The 6,217-nt window shown below is 38.0% G+C and overlaps 1 pseudogene across 1 annotated transcript; it reads left to right on the forward strand.

The window, feature by feature from the left end:
- Window positions 1-4,733: 4,733 nt before the first annotated feature.
- LOC149533672 (aquaporin TIP4-1-like) lies at window positions 4,734-5,779 on the forward strand (annotated as a pseudogene). Its single transcript, XR_016356756.1, has 3 exons — window positions 4,734-4,860; window positions 4,972-5,219; window positions 5,318-5,779. The product of XR_016356756.1 is annotated as an aquaporin TIP4-1-like (transcript).
- The last annotated feature ends 438 nt before the right edge of the window (window positions 5,780-6,217 follow it).

Raw genomic sequence — 6,217 nt, forward strand, 5'->3', positions numbered from 1 at the left:
CTCACAAATAATCTTACTCCATCCTCGCAAGAAACATTGTTCCACAACATATAAAATAGCCTAAGCTTCCATGATATTGTTAGTGTAATCACCCTTATGAACTAAGAAAAAGAATTTAACATCACTAGAACTGCAATGAGCCACTCCCCCAATAGCAACAGGGCCTAGATTCCCTCAAGAAGAACCATCAGTGTTAATTTTTAAAACTCCACAGGGAGGAGGAGTCCAATGCCCATCCCGATTCACATGACCTTTCCTCTGATGCTGAAGTTGCCTGGACACAAAAGGAAACCTTTAAGCTGCAGCCCCATCCTGAAGATGAAAATTGAGGCGATTGCATATAGCAAGATCAACCGAATCCATAGCCCCATCTAGCTCACACTTCACTTGAATAGTTTCCTAAAGAGAATGTGATATCTTCCACCAAAGATGAAAAACACCAAGCCGAATATCTTGGAATACTCGACGATTCCTCTCCAGCCAGATATGCCAAAGCATGAACAATGGGCCAGCAATCCAAGCAGCATGGAGAGGAGAAGACTTGGAGGGAGCACTGCCCAAGCGGGCCCAAAACTCAGGCAAAGAAGAAGCATGCCTACAAGAGCAACCCCAAGCACTCCACCAAAGTTGTCATAGCTAAATAGAATAGGAGCAATTGAAGAACAAATTGGAGACCGACTCCTCCCCATTACCACACAAAACACAATAAGAGGGGCCCTAAAATCCACGTTTACAAAGATTATCCCACATAAGACAATGGTTATGAGCCACTAGCCACATGAAAAAATTGCACTTGGACCAAGAAACTTTACTCCAAACTTGCTTCCACCAAGGGGCCTCAGCATCCCCAAATAACTATCTAGTTATCTCCTAATACCCAGCAGAGACATGATATTTACCAGACAAAGTACCTCCCCAAGCCAAAATATTTGGACCTAGCAAAGAGGAACACTCTCTAAAGGCTAGAATCTAAGAAAGCTCCTAACGATCCACGTCTATGCCTCTAGGAGGCCAATCAGAAGAATGCTTCCATTTGTAACCAACAACAAGTCCCAATTGATAAGGAGTCTTGTAATGAGCCACTTTATCCCATCCAATAGCATGAAAAGAGTCACAAAGAGTCTGAAGATGAGGGTACAAGGATAAAATGGATGGGAATCCATCCCAAGCATCAGACCAATACAAAGCCTCAGAACCGCCTTTACATATCTAGAACAGACCCCTCTTGACTAACACCGCACCTGTCTTCAAAGTATGCCAGACCATTAAGCCACGACCTTCAAGAGGAAGTGCACAAACAGAGCAAGGATCAACACCATGAAAATATTTATGAGTGATAATACGAGCCCAAAGTTGATGTTTTCTAGAGCACCATCACCAATAAAGTTTAGCAGGCAATGCTTGACTACTCAAGAGAGCTAATCAAAGACCAAGACCACCCTCCTTTTTAGGTCTATAAACAGTTGCCCAACTAATCAAGCTCCATTTAGTACTACGTAAATTACCACTCCAAAGGAATTGCAGAGAAAGAGCATCAAACTCCTTGAGAAAGTAAACAGGAGCAGCTTGAACCATGCTTCTATAAGTAGGAAGAGCTTGGATAATAGATTGAAGAAGAGTAACCCAAGCAGCAATAGAAAATCATCTATGAGTCCAATGATTTACCTTATCCTGAAGCTTGGTAATTAAATTTTGCCAGAAGAGACGTGGCTGCCTAGAAACAGCAATAGGAATGACAAGATAAGTCAAAGGAAGTGACCCAATCTAAAACCGCAAGATACCAGCAATCCTGTGCTGAATAGAATCAGAAGTGTTAAAAAAGTAAATGGAAGATTTGTGCTCATTAACTTTCTAGCCTGAAGCTACCAAATAAATGTCCAAAGTATGTCAAAAGGCTTCAGCTTCCTTGATCCTAGCAAGACCCACAAGAGCAAAATCATCAACAAATTGAAGATAGGAAAGAGAAGGTAAACCATTACCCCACCACCACCCTGAATAGAATTTTGGAGCACCTAATACTTAATGAATCTGCCCAAACCCTCAACCATGATGATGAATAGATATGGAGAGAGAGGGTCACCCTGGTGGAGGCCTCTAGAATTTCACAAAGCATATTGATACTAATTCTTCCTACCCAATTCAAAACACATATAAATTACTACCTTATTTAAGATAGTTACTCTCTTCCAATATATAAAATATATGAGCTATCCACATTGTAGGCTCACAACCCAACCGTACAACTGCTAATTATAATATCTTTAAAACTGAATATATTCATATTCTTTTTTCATGTCTTAACTGAGAAGGAGAAAAATCTTCACGCGTGCGTTGTACCGTTATCAGTCCCATTGTTTAGTAGGGCTCAAAGTCTTCGGAGCACAAGCGGCAAACTACGAAGTCAATGCTGGATAAAATATACAAACATAGACCAAAATTACTTTATCATTATGAAATTCTCTTCCTAGCAGCGCGCGGAGACGGTCGGCATCCTTTACAAAAATCAGTTCACAATTTCTGTGTTTTGAAGTGTTAGAAAACCTCAAATGGTTACCGTCTAAAACAGGAAATCAAGCTAACTTGATGGACTATCTTACGAGAAGTACTGAATTAAAAAATTGGTGCTTTTAATTTGACGCCATTATTAGATTTAAAAATATTGAACTGGACGGTGGCATTCTGCTTTGTTAATGTTAACTGAACTATAAGATGAACTGGCTCGTTAACGGTAACGTCAAAAACGTCGAAGTCCATCAAATAATTGATTGGTTATTTGTAACAGGAGTTTCGAACTTGATCAAAATTAGAAAAATAAAAGTTAGTTTTGGTTAAAATTACTTAAATTTTTGTTCAGGATTGCAAACGTAGTTGTTTTCTTATTTATAGTTCCTGGAAAATGATCTTATCAATGTGAAGATTGTTAAAAAAATATCTTTTAGACTGTTGGTCTAGCAGACTAATTAAAACGTCTGCCATTACATAAATGTTGAAAGGAAAGGGTACATTACTCTCTTTCGCATTATCTTTATATGCCACTTTTATGTTTATAACTATTATTTTAGCATGTGCCACTTGCATGTTTAGAACTACTATTTTAGCACGTGAGTCACATTATGCATGAAAGACTGAAAAAGTAGTTGTTTTGAGTTAATTTTCCATGCATGTTCCCTATTGCAATATTAGTCTAAATATTAACATTTTTTTCTATATACTAATAAATAATCACATTGGCTAATCTCGAGATAGAATGTACCAAAGACAGAAAAAAAAAATGTCAAACATGATTCTTTTTCAGATTCACCAAAACACAATCAAATTTTTTAGGGAGGATAGCCCCGTCCATAAATGACTACTGACCCATTAAATTGATTTTTGTTTTGCAGACTTTCAACCAGTAGAATATAATAATTGGAACATGGACAATAAGTAGTCATTCTTTTGATATGATTATGTCTTATAATATTTTACTATGGATTAAGGTAAAAACATGTTTTATAGAATTCTAAATCCATCAAGTATCAGATTACAAAAGTTTTGCAAAAAAATCCAAAACAAGAACTATGCTAGGAAAAACAAATAAACCTGAGTGCCTGGGAGCAAAAAGCTATGTCTTATAATATTATGTTGAGAGCATGATAAAGGAGATAATAAACAAGAATTCTAAGCTTAGATTTTTCAAAATTCTACTTAAATTTTTCAAATTGCTCTTGATTTTCTTTTGGCAAGTCTTTTATTTTAAGTGAGGGTTTTAAGGTCACATCAGTGTGCTTTTCCTCAATGCCTTCAAAAAAAATCCTAAAAGTGTATTATTGGTTTGCCCATGTTAGCATGTGATGATTTTTTACTTTTTAGATCCAAGTAATATACTCTATTCAATTAAGAGTAGGCACCATCAAGACTTACAACTTTAAAGTAGAGTTATTGCTACAAGATAATAAAAAATATCCTCTATTATAACAATTATTGAAACACGCTTGTAAATGATCTTATGACACATATATCTTCATGTCTAATCAAGTGTTAAATTTGATCTCTTGAACTATGCTTACATATACATATAGCTGATTTTGATAAAATGAAATTATTGTATCCGTATATATTTTATTCTTTTATTCCATTCAATTAAAAACAAACATTACATCTTTTTTTCCAAAAGAAAGACACTTTACTAAAATTTGACGCCTCTCTCCCATATGCTGTACTATAGCCACCAGCTTTATATAAAAAAGGTTGCAAAAGCATAGCCATTACGGTCACATGTGTGTCCATCGGGTTCTCCACAACCATTGACTTCTTTTAAGTAGTAAATTAAACAATCATGACATCCACATCCACACTATTTTACAGCATAATGAGGTGGAAACGGTACATCAACCTTCACCATACGTCTCATACCATTCATAGCCAGACAAAGCGCACGCTGCGCACCAGAAAGTGGATCCAACCAATAATGCTTATAACAAAATAATGGAGTTTTGATGATCGCCACATAAAAAGATCCCCATTGGTCCAATAAGAATTCATGCGCGAAAGTATATACCGAGTCAACCAGGAGAACTTGCCGTTTTCAATTTTTAAAGATTCTAAGCTCACTTGAACATTAATATAATTAAATTAGCTCTAACAATCTATTTAATGTCCTCTGCAAATCCCATTTCCGTGCACAAACAACTTATTGTTTGATAATTCGGCCCCTGTGAGCTCGGCGATTCGATCATCTGACCTTCTCCAAGATGTTGAAGATCGCTCTAGGCAAATGGCAGGAGCTGTGCCGCTTCGAATGTGTGAAAGCAGTTTTAGCAGAGGTTATATTGACTTTCCTGTTCGTGTTTGCAGGGGTTGGGTCTTCAATGGCAATGAGTTAGAATCGAAACCTTCACCTCATTTTCACATTTATATATATATAAGATTGCATCTTTTAAACAAAATAGAAAGTTTTATTTAACTGTGAATAAATCTGATGTGTTGCAGATAAGCTAGAGGTGGAAGGGACGTCGATAGTACAATTAGCATTTGTGGCCTTAACCCATGCTTTTGTAGTCTACGCAATGGTTTCTGCCGGTTTTAATATCTCAGGCGGTCACATTAACCCGGCGGTCACATTGGGCTTAGCTGTGGGCGGACACATCACTGTTATAAAGTCGTTTGCTTACTGGATTGCACAGTGCTTGGGATCAGCAATTGCCTGCTACTTGCTTGTTTTCATCACCGGTGGGCTGGTAAACAGTAGCACCCCACAACAAAATTTGGTTCTGCTAAGGATATATGAAAAAGTATTCACAATACCTAATCTAATATGTGTGTTTTTGTTGTGAAGGTGACACCTGTGCACGCGTTGGGGAAGGGGGTGACGTACATGTAAGGGGTGATATGGGAGATCGTGTTGACGTTCTCGTTGCTGTTCACAGTGTACGCCACGGCAGTGGACCCAAAGAAGGGGAGTATTGGGCCGAGTGCACCGTTGTGCATAGGATTGGTGGTGGGGGCGAATATAATGGCGGGAGGGACGTTCTCAGGGGCATCCATGAATCCTGCCCGTTCATCTGGGCCCGCCTTGGCGAGTGGGGATTGGACAGGGCTGTGGGTGTACTGGGTCGGTCCCCTCATCGGTGGTGCTCTCGCTGGTATTGTCTACGAGACCATCTTTCTCTATGAGAGCTATGTGAGGATTCCTGATGTCGAGGAATAAATGAAGTGGAGTGGATCCATCGGCTTTGTTTCTAAATTGTCTTCAATTTTCTGAGATTCGAATAGTTGTGACCAACTGCACTCACAAGTTCATAAATCTCCGCTCTCTCATCTATTTTGTGTGTAGATTTCTTGACTATTTGGTAAGAATCTTTCTAGAATAGTTGACATGTTTATCGTTTTTTATTCAGTCATTGCAATGGCATTAAAAATAGCACTTAGCGAGGTGTAATTATTGAATAATTCAATAATAACATAGTTCTACGAAAAAAACATGGATGCACAAATTGTTTTAAAAACAGATAAATATTTTTATTCGATCAGATATTCTCGAACGTGTGATTAAAGGTCCATCAATCTATTATCAAAGACAAATAATTCATTCTAGATGTTTCAACATACAAAGGCTTTGTTGCCAATAGTGGCATGTTGTGATGGTTAAGTTGTTGAGTTGTTATCTTGGCCATCAAGGTTCAAATCTCATGGGGATGAGGTCCCCCGTTTGTGGCCTCACTGGTTCATAGCTCCA

This window comes from Cupressus sempervirens, chromosome 10 (genome assembly GCF_028749045.1).
Source record: "Cupressus sempervirens isolate cs-2001-9-10 chromosome 10, ASM2874904v1, whole genome shotgun sequence".
In the NCBI taxonomy this organism is placed as follows: domain Eukaryota; kingdom Viridiplantae; phylum Streptophyta; class Pinopsida; order Cupressales; family Cupressaceae; genus Cupressus; species Cupressus sempervirens.